This window comes from Argiope bruennichi, chromosome 10 (assembly GCF_947563725.1).
Source record: "Argiope bruennichi chromosome 10, qqArgBrue1.1, whole genome shotgun sequence".
Lineage (NCBI taxonomy): Eukaryota > Metazoa > Arthropoda > Arachnida > Araneae > Araneidae > Argiope > Argiope bruennichi.
This window is the reverse complement of record NC_079160.1, coordinates 112,815,833-112,831,035: the sequence shown is the minus strand read 5'-3', so window position 1 is coordinate 112,831,035 and position 15,203 is coordinate 112,815,833. Positions and strand designations below refer to the sequence as shown.

Below are 15,203 nucleotides of genomic sequence, written 5' to 3'. Positions count from 1 at the left end.
AAATAATCAGCCGAAAACAGGTTTAAAAAAACTACTTAAAAAACGATGTACTTAAAACTATAAGCATATACAAAAAAATATATAACTAACATAAATACAATTTAATTACAAAAGCATGCAACTAACCTAAAAATAAATTAAATAATTGAAAACAGGTTAAAAAAATCTACTTAAAATACGATGTACTTAAAACTATAAGCATATACAAAAAATATATAACTAACATAAATACAATTTACTTACAAAAGCATGCAACTAACCTAAAAATAATTTAAATCATCCGTTGATAACGGTTGTCATGGCAACAATCAGAATGCGCATGCGTGAATTTTCTTCGCCAGCTCATGTAACGCAAATGCGTGAATTTTTCTACGCCAGTTGGGGTAACGCTATGCAGATTATACATTTTTAATTTCCTTTATTCTGTGTTATTTTAATTCAAAAGTACTTCAGAATGAATTTGAAACATGGATTAATTAACAATGTTTCATTTTAAATGCATGAAACATTAAGAAAATAAACAGAATCGTTTGAAATAATCCGCCGAAAAATATTAACCCTAGCCTCATTACTGTTGGGAGAAAAAAAATTGAAGCCTTACTCATTTGCCGGTGGGGAAAATTGAAGATTTGTTTGGCGGAAAAGTTGGCGGTGGGGAAAATGGAAGATTTTTTTGGCGGGAAAGTTAGTTTTTAATTAATATTTAAAATTCTAATTAAAATTTCAAAAAAGGGACCCCAGGTGCACATTCCCGGCCTTCAAGGTATACATATACCAAATTTGATAGCTGTTTGTCAAATGGCCTGGCCTGTAGAGCGCCAACACACACACACACACACATTGAGCTTTATTATAAGTATAGATTTGGGGGCTTTGCCCTCTGCACGCTTTCGCTCGCCAATCCCAATGCTGTCCAATACAGTACACGTGTTCGTCAGTTCTAGTTAAAAAGTTTTTAAACACCACTGGTCATTCATTCAATACTGGATGCTTAATCTTCCCATGATGAGAACATACATTTTCTGATCGGCCTTCTTCCGATTCAAAACTCAAAGCTTCACAATGAGGACATTCTTTGCTTTTATCTCCAAAGTCTGAATAGTTAATTGATTTTTCACATTTTGCAGCCAACTTAGCAGATTCACGATCAGCTTTTATTTTCAAATTGCCAGATTCTTGTTTGGTCTTTCATCGCACTTTTTCTTCATTCGATATCGCCTGGAAGCTCCATTTACTATTTCTTTAAAACAATGCAGGGTAACAAGTGCATTGCTTAGATATTTAAATGACTGTTAATCAGGAGACAAAAAATTCCCGTTATTTGTAAAAAAGATAAATAAATTGGAAAGATGTTCATCAGTGTTGCCACAAACACGGTTTCTAAAAATAGAATTGACAAATAATATTGTTTTAAATTCATTTGTTGTTAATTTGGTGTTAATTAAAGTTTTCTTTAATTAACACCAAAGTTAACAAAAGTTTTCTTTTTTGTCATCATTTCACTGTAAAGTGCAATGTAAATACTTATTATGACGTAATAATAATTCCCATTAAATAATTCAAACACTATTGATAAAACAAACCTCAAATGTCAGGAGTCAGGTGATTCACTATCTACCAATCTCAAACCGAATAAAACGCAATGTTTACATAATTGTTTTATATGATATATATATATATATATTTATAATGGCATTTTGAAGAGATTTTATTTCCCTAATTTACTACCAGGCGTGTGAAATTAAATTCCAATAAATGATTCATGATTATTAGATTATGAGAATATTAAAGTAGGTTACTTTTAATATTTTCGCACGTCACCAAATTATAAATCATATCACTGACTCTCCGAACCGCCTAAAGGCACACGGATAAAGAAAACTGAATGACCGGACCGTCGCAACAGCAACATTGGCGGGAACTGTGATTGAGTCCTAAGGGTCATCACCGGCCAAGGTACAGCCCTTCCCGAAGGAAGTATGTCCAGTCATCAATGGGATGGATCCAGATCCCCCACCTTTTTGTGTACCCTCCAGGGTGGCGAGGTCCAACCACCATATCGGAAGCATCTCATCCTTTTTTAAAGGTGCCCCCGGAGGTATCACCAAATTATAAAAATGATCCAATATAAAATTCACTTTTTTACGAAAGTGACCGAGGAATAACTAAATAAGGAGATAACTAAATATTCTTTTAATACGTTACTCAATCCGTGACAATTTTGCGAATTCGACATGTTTTTTCCGTTGTATCTCATTTTCTCTCACTATCTCATTTTAGAAATGATGAAACAAGTTATCCAAAAGTCACAAACGCAGGTGTATAATTTTTACTTCTTCAGAGTTTTTATGGTTATTATCTGATCGCCTGACAGTCGGATGACGAATTGTATTATACAGACATTTGCATTATTGCAATAATCGGCCTCTCAGAGTAATTTTGTATCTTTGGTACGTTTTATTATTATCCTAAATATTTTTTATGAAAAATATATTCGAGAAAATATTTTTAAAAACACAGCATTTATACATTTTTAAAAGATTAGAGCGACAGAATACTACACATACAACTACTACATGTAGGCTATTCGTGCATTGAAGTTTTTTAACATCCACCAAGAGTGCCAAGCTAATTTTGAACACTTTTCTATTTTTTTTAATTAATATTTTGTAATTCTTTTTTTGGGATACATTATTTTTTTAATATATATAAAGGAAATATAAAAATATACTTTTTTTTTCCTTAATCTATGCGCCAAAAGCAGTCATAAATTACGAATAATCTAGGAACAAATAATTGTGATTAATGATTTATTTTTGCACACATTGTTATAATACAAGTACTATAAATCTAGTACAAATTTATATTATTGCTTCTTTACATAGTTAGTTTCATAATAAGGAGAAATTTTATGGGTGCCAGAACAAGGTCTCCTAGCCATGGCAACCCTTTAGAAACTTTGCGATGAATTTGAAACAAAATGACGGCTCCTGAAATTATTGACATTTTGGTGATATTTTGATTAGAAGCAAAGATACGATATTCTTCTAGAAGTTTCCTCCTATCACGGAAACTATAAAAAGCGTAGAGACAAGACTCAGCTAATCGTTGAGTGTATAGAAAAGTAGTGAACTAATTGGCTCATAATATCTGATAGCGTAATTTATGATAATAAGATTCTTTATTATTGATTTACTGCTTCTGTATTGTAGATTTCTGCAAGTGCTGAGTTTGTATAAGCTTCGTCTATGTCTTATCTATGTTGTGTATGTTCCTACAATCAAGCATCGTTATCCATTATTAAGCTTGATATGTGTACGCTTCGACAATGTTTTTTACACAAGTGTTAAGTTTTTTCGAAGAATTAAGTGTCATTATCATTTACTAAGCTTGTTTTGTATCTGCTTTGTGTATGTGGGATTTTTTTTCACCTTTATCGTATATTTTCGTGAACAAAACATCGTTATCTATTATTAATCTTGTTGGAGTTTTCACTGTACACTTATCGGAAGAAATTTTCCGTAACAATGCGAAATCCAACATAGTTACAGATGTTTCTCGTAATTTTTATTCATTTGAATTGTGGGCCTCTTTAGTCAGTGATTATTTAACTTGACTCGTTCCGAAAGTTGGGTAGTGCCTCATTGCACTCAAATTAAAAATTCTGACCACAATCTTCATGTATTTAAAAGAAATTGTCATATATTTCAAGTGAATTTAATATTTAGCAATAAATATTCCAAATAGTAAAATTTCATGGAGTTTTTTTGTATAAAGAAGGAGGCTATGTATTGAAAGTAATCGTAGATTTCTGTGCTCTTTCCTCTTGGTTAGTGCTAATATTAAAATGCTAATATTTTCCTAATTTTTTTTTAAATCTAAAAGTGTTATTATAAGCTGTTAAAAATATAGAAAATAATTTTAATTTGTACCAAAGTTCAAAAATAAATAAACTAAAGCGAAATAATGAAATGATGAAGTGCTGATAGAAATATCTCAGGTAAATTAGAATTTCACTCATACTTATTAAAATTTTAGTAACAATAATTATATGCATATATTTTGTTGAATATTTAGATATTTTTTATTTTCTCTGTGATTTTAGTTTCTTCTTGTCTTGAAATCCGCGGGTCATACTTATACAATTTTATTTTGACTTCCAAGATTTTACAAAAATAATTGTTTTTTGCTTTTTAATATAATAATAAAAGCACATTTCGGAAACCATTTTATGTTTCTTATATGGTACTTTTTAGTTTTTAAATATATTTCATTATTTTAATTTTTATGGTATCATGAAATCAGTTTATTCCTAGATTCCCTACCAGATGGCGCCACGCATGTAGAATACAATTACAATTAAAATTAAGTAAATAATCTATAAATAAATGTTGAATATGTTAAAATATTGTATTGTCATCAGGAACAAATAAATGTTAAAAACTTAGTGCAATAGTATATTAGAAAGTATGCTGAAAAATTATATCGTCACGCAATATCAAGAAATAAAAGTAATAAAACGGATTCATTTTAATAGAAAACATAGAGAAGTATACTTTATTGATGCTTAATTTTTAAACAAAGCAGGTGGTTGTAAAAGTCTTTGTGGAAATATAAAGCATTTTTATAGCAAAGTAAAGGAAGATATTTCGGGAGAACGTTTTCCTTGAAAAGCAAGATTCTTCATCACGTAAAGCTCGGTCGTATCTGTTACAAAAGAGTAAAGCCTGCAAATAGGAAAAAAAGAACATTTATTATTTCCATTTATGAAAATATATATTTCGAAATAGCATTCTAAATTATGTTCATATTCCACAATGCAAACTACATTTGATTTTATCATATTTTTGACATGCCAAAACTGATGAATCGAAATATGTATCGTTAAATCTAACATATTACATATGTTCTATATCCTCCCATTGGTGTGGTGGGGAAGTTTGGAGAAGGTGGTACCAGCTCAAATGTCGTCCTTGTCCTCTAATAGCAGTTCAAAATGACGGTCCGTCCCAAAATAGCCCTAACGTTGTTTTAAAACGGGATATTAATATAACTAACCTGAATTAAATTACATATTAAAATTGATGCTTGAAATTTTAATCCTCTGATACTCCACACATATTTATCGCGTAGAATGTCCATTTTTATTGTGGCCCAATAGCTCATTTCAAAATGAATAGAGATACATGCATAGATCCAGTTGGAAAGATGCTTTAAATGGCAGGAAGAATTATATTTCATATTGTTTGAGTCAATAAATATATTTCTCAAAAAAGTTGCGAAATCTGTTTTCCTATATGATCCCTCAGTTCTATCAGTCATACTTATTGAAAAAAAAATTGCCGACATTCTAAAATATACGGTAAAAAATTTCTCATTTTATGATTAATGTAGACGGAGTTATAGTTGTTTAACCTACGTGAAGACCACATAGAAATTTATTTTAACTAAGAATTTGATAAAAAAGCACAACGATTTATAATTTCAGTTTGCAGTCAATCCTTTAAAATCTCTCTCGAGACTCCGAAATTATCAATAAATAGAGATTTTTAATTTTTCAAAGGTCAGTCCGTTTTAGTCGCAAAAGAATGTTTTTGTTTATTTTTAATGTTAATACCTGGAAAACCAAGCTTCATTTGAAGCGTGTTTTTTTTTTTTTTTTTTTTTTTTTTTTTTTTTGTAAAAGCGTTTTTTTTTTTTCTGTTAAAATATTTAGATACAAATCATTACTGATAACATATGAATATTTTTCAATTTTACCTACATATGAACTGGTCATTTAAATAATAATAAAAAAACACATAATTGCACTTAGTTTAACATACTCTTCGAATTGGTTAACCCTTTCTAGGATCGTGGGAAGTATGCTTCCCACCAAATTTATCAATCTTTGTATGAAATTTTATAGGTTGGCATAAGTTCTGACAAATTTTTTTAGAAAGAAATTTAGATGCTTTAGTTCTTTATCTTACACAAAATGATGTATCTTGATTTGTTACTTAATTATTAATTAACCAAATTAATTAGTTAATCAAATTAAATTTATCTAATAAGCTAAATGACTCCCTTTTCTTATTCTAATTCTAAGCCTAAAAATATTTTAACATAATATGACTAGAAAAAAATGGCCCTTTAAAGGGTTAACGCAATAATTGCATTGCTGCTATTGGATGGGAGCCGAACATATTCGTATTCGGATAATGTCATATAGCGCCGTCTCACAAGGATTTGACCAGTAGGCTATCATCCTTTGGCAACAATGAAAGCATCACAAACATTAACGACGTGGCCCTATATGACGTTGTCAGCAAGAGACAAGATAGAAAAAGGTTCTAAAAAGTTATAAAAAAATTTTGTGTAAAATCTCGTTTTTTCATGAAAAACACCTATATAGATGAACTTAAAAAACAAAACCTTTTCAAAATATAAAATTTGATCCAAATCGTTGGAGCCAAATCCGGGATACACGAAATAAATTTATAATATACAAGAATTTATCGTTTAAATTTATAAGATTGTGTCAAGAATGTTTTACTAAGAATGATTGACAGAGCTGGGGGATTGTATTTTGTAACTTTTTAAGAAACACATTTAATAATGCACACAAATTTAATTAATGCATAAATAAAATATTCTTCCTGTCATTTAAAACATCTTTCCAACTGGAAATATATGTCTATCTCTAATAGTTTGAAAATTATATCTATCTCTAATAGTTTGAAAATTATGTCTATCTCTAATAGTTTGAAAATTATGTCTATCTCTAATAGTTTGAAAATTATGTCCATCTCTAATAGTTTGAAAATTACTTATTGAATCGAGATAAGAGTGGACACATTTAGAAGAAGAAAAAATATATAACAAAATCTATTCCAATCCTTTCTTTAACGCAATTCAGTTTAAAATGTTAACCCTTATCCAGAATCGTGTAACTTGTGGTTAAAAGGCGTTATTGAAATAAAGTACAATTTCTTCATAAATTATATGTAAAATCATTGTGTCTCAACCGGCTAAAGGGTCCCTGAAATCTGGCTAAACTGATATTTCAGAAGTCATAATTTTATTCAAAATGCTGAAATATTGAAAAAAAAAAGTTCTAACTCATGTTTAAGATCAATAAATTATGAATCAGAGTATTTGTTTCAACAGACATATGCTAAAATTAGGAACCAGAATATTTTGAATGAATTATTACTAAGTAATGCCAACATTATTAAATCAAAACAAAAGAGGATTATAGTTTTAAATAAATCAAAAATTTTAATATGATCCAAAATATAACTTAATTTGAAGATTTCTCTTGCAAATTTATATTTGATTTGTATCCTCAAATATTGGAATAAAAGTTCCAGTTTTTTCTTTATAGGTTTTTAAAATTATATTATTTATATGTTTATATAGGTTTTTAAGAAAATCCTGAGAAAAGTATATATAGAAATAAAACAATTAATTTTTCTTTCAATTATTTATATGAATTGGAAGAAGTAAGTCAGAATTATTCAAACTGTATTATAAAATATATGAAGTCGATGGACGAATTGTTTAAGTGACTGCGCGATCTGTATAACGCAACCAGAGTGCAAACGTTTCAACCACATACGAAAATTCCATGCTGTATTATATAATGATAACTCTTAATCTAATTTAAATCCTAATTAATATCCTAATTTTTATCTTAATTTAATCTATATTAACTTCATTCTAAAATGGTTCCTTGTTTCCTGATCCAGTTCCACTTTTTTAATTTAATTAACCCTTATCGTGGCAAGATTGCTTTTTTGAAGAAAAGCAAAAAAATGTATATAGGTAGCTATACATTTTGTATAATATACATCATTTTGTATAGTATACCATACTTACAACTTTATAAAAATTATTTTATAGTGGTAGTATATTTTTATAAAGTTGTATATATGGTATACTATACAAAATAAACATAAGGATTAATTATACACGCGCTCTATAAAATTGCTCATTTCAGCATTTTCTCACTCTCTGAGAGAAGAGATAAAAATCTTTAAGCCTTTCAACACTCTTTTAAAGATACCTACACTTTCCTTTCCTAAGTCTACACGTATCAAATAAATCCCTATCAAAATATCATTGTAAAAACCGCCGAAGGGAAAATTTCGTTCGCTTTTGCTTTTGTACCGCGATGTAGATTGATGCGCCATTTGATCATAGCTTCTTCTTTGTATCTAATACGCCTCCCAAAGTGAATTAAATCGAAGTTTTAAAATTTCAAAAGTTTCTATTTTTTTGGCCACGCAAATGCAAATACGTGTTTATCTAATATATAAAATTCTCGTGTCACAGTTTTCGTTGCCATACTCCTCCGAAACGGCTTGACCGATTTTGATGAAATTTTTTGTGCTTATCCGGTATCTATGAGAATCGGCCAACATCTATTTTTCATCCCCCTAAATGTTAGGGGTAGTCCATTATTAATTAAAAACTAACTTTCCCGCCAAAAAAAATCTTCCATTTTTCCCAACGCCAACTTTTCCGCCAAAAAAATCTTCCATTTTCCCCATCGCCAAATAAGTAAGGCATCAGTTGTTTTTTTCTCCCAACAGTAATTAGGCTAGGGTTAACATTTTTCGACGGATTATTTCAAACGATTCTGTTTATTTTCTTAATGTTTTATGCATTTAAAATTAAACATTGTTAATTAATCCATGTTTCACATTCATTCTGAAGTACTTTTGAATTAAAATAACACAGAATAAAGGAAATTAAAAATGTCTAATCTGCATAGCGTTACCCCAACTGGCGTAGAAAAATTTACGCATTTGCGTTGACGTAACTGGCGAAGAAAATCCACGCATGCGCATTGTTCTGATTGTTGGCATGACAACCAACGGACGATTTAAATTATTTTTAGGTTAGTTGCATGCTTTTGTAAGTAAAATGTATTTATGTTAGTTATATATTTTTTTGTATATGCTTATAGTTTTAAGTACATCGTTTTTTAAGTAGATTTTTTTAAACCTGTTTTCGACCGATTATTTTAAACGATTCATTTTATTTTCTTAGTGTTTGATGCATTTAAAATTAAACATTGTTAATGAATCGATCTGTTCATGATGAATCTGAGAAATTTTTGTTGACAAATTCTTGAGATATTACATAAATTAAGAAGGATATTCTTTAGTGACCATAAAGTTTAACCGCTCAGTGACTCTATTATCAGTAATCATATTATTAAAAAAAATGCTTTGTTTCAGTAAAAAATATTATATTAATTGCAGATTAATCATTTACACTGTAATTTAAAGCATAATTTCTACGAGGGGTAACAGAAAATTAGAGAGATATATATCACGCTATAACTGAAGGCCTTTATAATATTATGAGTGAATTATATGACTATCAAAATTTGAAGTTTTAAAATATTTTGCTGAAGAATCTATTAAAGTTGGAATTGCGTAAAATGTTTAATGGTACGACCGGAGTTTTATCCCCTGCTTGGCGAAATTTTTAAAAATCGCAAACAACGGCCTTGCGAAATGTTCAAAAGCAAAGAAGCAGATGTTCAATTATAGTGCATAATAAAGATTGCCAGCTTTGGTGCGTTATCGCAACTTGGCGAAGAAGGAGGTTAAACTCCGGTTAAACCTATTTAATTATTAAAATTTAAATGAACATTAAGATTGGCGAACAGGCTGGTCGCCAAAGGCGGCTAGTATATTTATATAATGTGAAGAGGGAGAGAGCACTTATTCATACTTATAAAAGTATGTTGTCACTACTTTCTTTAAACTTCTTTTATGCCAAAGACACACGACTTTGTCGCACTCTTTCTCACCAAAAAGCTATGGATTTGTGATGCTACGAAATGTTAATGAGATCCATGGATCTGTATTTAACATCTCTTTTCAGCTACGGAATTCCTGAATGAGCTACATTAACAAGCATTTCTGCTTGCTGGCTATAAAACTTGTTTATTTGAGCTTATTTCAGAAGCTTGCATTGGGAAAAGAGCTTTCAGTTTGTATTGGGAAAGACAGCGTTCAGTTTTCCTGTGTGTGAAGGTATATCTTCATAATAGAGACTATAGCCTTAACAGTGTAAACTTAGATCTTTTATCTGAATTTTAGATCTTTTAGACAAAAGCTATCTACAGTCGACAGAAGATACAATTTTTATAAGACAGGACTTTCTAAGAAATACGAGATGGATTTAGAGATTTTGGGGAATACAAGACATTTAAATGTTTCTCTAAAGTGTACGATTATTAAATTACACGTATAACTAATAAAAAAATGTTGTTTGGCTAAATATTCTGGTTCATCATACTTTTCAAAGCTAAAGAAAAATAAATAAAAAATAATAATAAAATACACACAAATGATAATGAATAAGAACTAAATAAGGAAATAACCAAGAACAGAGGTACGATTTGGTATTTATGTACAAAATATTTCGAGTGAATTTTGTTATTATGGAGTAAATTCATAATAAATGTATCAATGCATGTTATGCCTCTTATTTTAATATGTTTTATTATAAAACTGTGACATCAGGTCTTTTTTTATTTCAAAAATTTAAAAATAAACTTAGGATTTGGGATTTAATATTGGATAAATTTAGAATTACTTCATTGAACATAAATTGATCCAACGAAATTGACATATTTGGATTCTAACTTTCCATCTCAAGCGTAGAGTCTCTACATGAGATTCTGACATGTAATAAAAAAATATGCATACTTTTTTAAAAGATTTAAAAATTATATGCTAATTACAACAAAAGCTAAAAGTCAGTTTATTAAGCTCTTTCATTTATCCTCTTGTCACTGAGACATATAAGACATACATTCTATAATAAAGACATCTGAAAAGGCAGCATTTCATCTATGTTTCCGAACTTTCATTTTGTAAGTAATGTGATGATTTTCGAACAGATAACTCTACATCTTTATACGAAACTATTCAAAAGAGAAGAGATAAAATTGTATATTAAGAAGAAACATGTTTGATATTAGAAGCCGAGTTATAATAATTTTAACATATAAAATCATCAGAATTCATTGCCTTATAGTGAAACTCGTTATTAGGATTTACAAAAAACTGCTTTCATTACTTTAAGTTATGTGACTGTTTAAGTTTAACAATGAAAATCGAACCTACCATTTTTCAAATAACTTATTTCTTCAACAGGATGTGGTAGTCGTGGTCGTAATCGTAAAGTCCGTGGTCGTAGAGGTGGTCGTAGTATCCGTAGTGGCCTAGGTAGTTGTATCCGTAAGGATATCCGTAGATGGCATAGGAGAACGCCAGAAGACTGGCCAACAGCAGGAAAGCGAACTAAAGGGAATATGAATGAATTAGAGAACTTGAAGTTTAGGAAGAAACTTGAATATCTATCAATAACTTCAATATCATAAATGGCTTTTACCAAAATAAAAAAAAACCAGAACGTTGTAAATAAAGTGACTAAACCATTATTAATAAAAAATATTTTTTTTAAATGTGAATAACTTTGAATAGCTGTCTATGGCTTTAATATCATTAAGTCAGCCATCTGACTCTCCGACCAGCAACGAAGGTACACGGATTTAAACCATAAAACTGAATGCCCGGACCGCCGCAACAGCAACACTGGCGGGAACTGTGGTTGAGTCCTAAGGGCCATCACCGACCACGGTACAACCCTCCCCGAAGGAAGTACGTCCCATCATCGATGGGAGGAGTCAGATCCCCCACCTATTAGTGCACCCTCCAGGGTGGCGAGATCCAACCACCATGCCGGAAGCATCTCACCCTCATTTTGAGGTGTCCCCCGGGGGTTTAATATCATTAATAACTTTCACCGAAATAAAAGAAAAGCAGAAGGTTGTAATTATTAATAGGATTGTAGGATATTAATAGCAAAGACTTAAAAAATGCAAATAATACCAAATCATTTTGAGATTTTTGAGATTTAATCCTTGAATATTGGAATGTCGTTTTAAAGTTGATTATACCATCTCAAGGACTTCAATTTGCAAAGATTATATGTAACATCGCATTCTAGTTCTGAGCACTTTTGCTCAACATGAGAAACTAGTGCGTTTAGACATGATCATTTAGAAGGAGTGAAATAACAGCTGAGATTATGCGTTTGAACTGAGATAAGTTGGAGACCAATGATCTGTAATGGCGCATATGCTTTTAACCTGCAAGAGCCTTGACTTACTATAAACTGTTTTCATGGTACATGGTTTAAGAGAATCATTTTCGGAAAAGTTTATTAATAATACTTTCTATTAATCACGTTTTCAAATCGGAGTGGATGTTCAGTTTCTAATATATCATTGGGTGTTGAAAACGATTCTAAGTATTACATTTTTCGACTGGTTCAAACTGAAAGTCTAGAGATTGGGGCATTAATATCCCTGTTAGCTCAAAATGTCCAACAACAATGTTATGATATTTTTCAGACATTGGCCGGAATTCAAAACATCGAGCCACATCATGGGGATTTCGTACAACATTTTATGCTAATGCGGATAAGGCGAAAAGTTTGTTTGAACTATAGAATTTACCGAAATGAGAGAAGTTGGAATATTGTAGACATATATTATCATATAGATGTTGTATTAAATCAGTTTGGCGAGTACAACCGAGCATGGCTCTTCTGCCAATACACCCCAAAATTCAGATTCATCCCATCTTATATGGACTGAATATCCCAGAAGTGAATTTGTTGTCAACAATCAAGTCTGGCAAAACGAGTATCATGATTCAACAATGCACATGTTGCTGTTGGCTATAGGCGAGGATCGAACTCGCAACCTTTGGGTTCGTAGCCGAGTAACAAGACCACTAGACGAAAGAATTTTCTCATGTCTCGTAGCTGTTATCTGGCTTATAAAGCGTCACCACACATCATAAAGACAAAATGTAGATCAAACGACTTTGGAGCTCCTGGGTGTTGCCTGAGGTTGAAGATATTTAACAACTCATGAAAAAAAGGGAATTAGACCAAATGATCTTTTCGCACTTAGATGTTGCTGAGATTGAGGTCTGATTTAAGTTCGGAATATGTTGTAATTTACCTTCATGGGGATATACTTCTTCTTGTGTACAGCTAGCCACCCTGCCACCACTGAACGGAGCAGTATCGACAGAATTTGCATGGGAGTTACCGGAGGAAAAGCAGAGAATTGTTCTGAAGTCAGCTCGCATAGTTTAGCAATTCATTGGTAAAGGTTAAAACTACCAGTTCTTGAATGATTCGAATAATCATGTTTAGCAACGTAGAAAAAGGACAGATATTTCAAAAGTACAATGTATTTTTTATCACAAAATTGGATCTAATTTCGATACAAAAACCAAAAAAAATTACCTCTACCAAAATATTGTTAGATAGTTCAGCTCAATCGAATAACATATGAGATGTGATTGCAACAAAAACCTCCTATATTATTGCAAAAATAGAACATTTTTAAGACCAAATCTTAGGAAATGCACAGTTCATTATAGAAACTAAATAACCAGAGTAATACATACCAAGTACTGCATGATGAACTTCTCTCGCTGTACCTTAGGGAGAAATAAGCTACCCATTCCCTAAAATTTTGGCCTTATATACCTTTCATCCCCTTTTTTTAACATTCAAGGCTAAATTCCTGATTTTCACTCATAAATCTGGAACAAAAACTTCTCGCTAAACTTAATATAAATCAGACTTATCCCACTCAACTGTGAATTGATCTGTATTTCACGTCCAAAAGCTCCATTTTTGTTATTAAACGTATCTCTCTGCAAAAAAATTTGGACGGTTTGCAATGCAGAAAGGCGAATAGTTTTCGTATTGATAGCAATATACAAACTTTGCATGCCTAATGCCACGTGTGACGCACTTTCCGCAGAGCAGTAAGGCGCTTGAAAAGTATTTCACCCTGATAAGGGAAGAAGGTGATTCCAAGGTCAAGGCGTGCGGAAAAACCGTTATTAATATTCATTTCAATATCTCCAAATGTTATTTCAGATAAAGGTAGGAAAAATGCTTTTATTGTGCAAACATTTACTTCTCAAAATCTGAAATATATAGTTTGACTGAAGTGTTAAGTTTAACTCATAGTACCACCATACCGAATTACCATAGAACAGTTCTGAATTTTTAGTAATTAGGCGGATAGAAAGAATGCTCCAAATTTGAATTATCTGATTCAGATTAGAAACTAATAAAAACAATTTTGATGTAAAAATCAAAAATCAAACTCCAACCATCTGTCAAATGTATTTTTAAAAATTCTTAATTACATACACCAAAAGATTGAAAGATATAATTATATTTCGTTTTAGAAATCCATTGTAGTGTTATCAAAAATTGAAATTCAGCAAAATCTTCAGTTAGAAATTTTTCCCCAATTATAATATTTCCTTTGCGAATATTACGTATACAAGGAATGAAAAGAAATACAGTTCTTATTTTGACATAATAAAAAATATCATTAGGATGCATGAACTAGGAAAAAATAATATTATGATAAAAATTTAGAAACTCCTTTAAAAAAAGGAAAATATTATTGAATTACTGTGGGTAATATTTAGTTAGTCTTTGATTGATTGAATGAAAAAGTTTTAAAAACTGGCACCTAGTTGTAAGAAAACGTGAAAATTTTATTCCAACTTGATTTTAATAATTACATAATCCATCCGATTATAATTAAATCCCCAAAATTCCTCGCATTTCTCTAATAAAGATACTTTCCCAGTGAATACCTTGCATGGCTTTACCATACAATAGCTACGAAATATTAACCTTCGAATTTAGCATTTTTACTTAAACGATCGGGTGATCCTTGAAGAATATTTTGGTGCTCAATTCCCCCTATGCGGATTAAAAGTATTCAAAAATCGAATTTAGGCTTCTGACGCATTCTTCCCAACCGATTGACACAAAATTTTGACACAGAATTACAATTGTAGTCACAAAATCCATATCAAATTTAATATAGTTAAGTATCTACGTTTTTGAATCACAATCTTTGTGCCTTTCTGAAAGTACAAACCGACAAATGGTCAATCCCTCTTTGGATTTCGCTCAAAATTTAACAGGCATCAATACTAAAGATGCTAAATGCGTGTACCAAATGTTATTTATCTAGTTCTCTTCATTTCATTGTTAACGTGCTAACTTATATGAAAAAAGACAGACTTCTTCTGAACGGATTTTATTCAAAATTTGATGGAAATCTACGAATTTGGTTT

At 30.8% G+C, this 15,203-nt stretch overlaps 1 long non-coding RNA gene across 1 annotated transcript; it reads right to left on the bottom strand.

Annotated features, from left to right (window-relative positions):
* Nucleotides 1-4,524: 4,524 nt before the first annotated feature.
* On the bottom strand, nucleotides 4,525-13,635 carry LOC129988820 (uncharacterized). Its single transcript, XR_008785689.1, has 3 exons — nucleotides 13,497-13,635; nucleotides 11,133-11,309; nucleotides 4,525-4,727 (listed from the first exon to the last, which is right to left on the bottom strand). It is a non-coding gene; the product is annotated as an uncharacterized LOC129988820 (long non-coding RNA).
* Nucleotides 13,636-15,203: the final 1,568 nt, after the last annotated feature.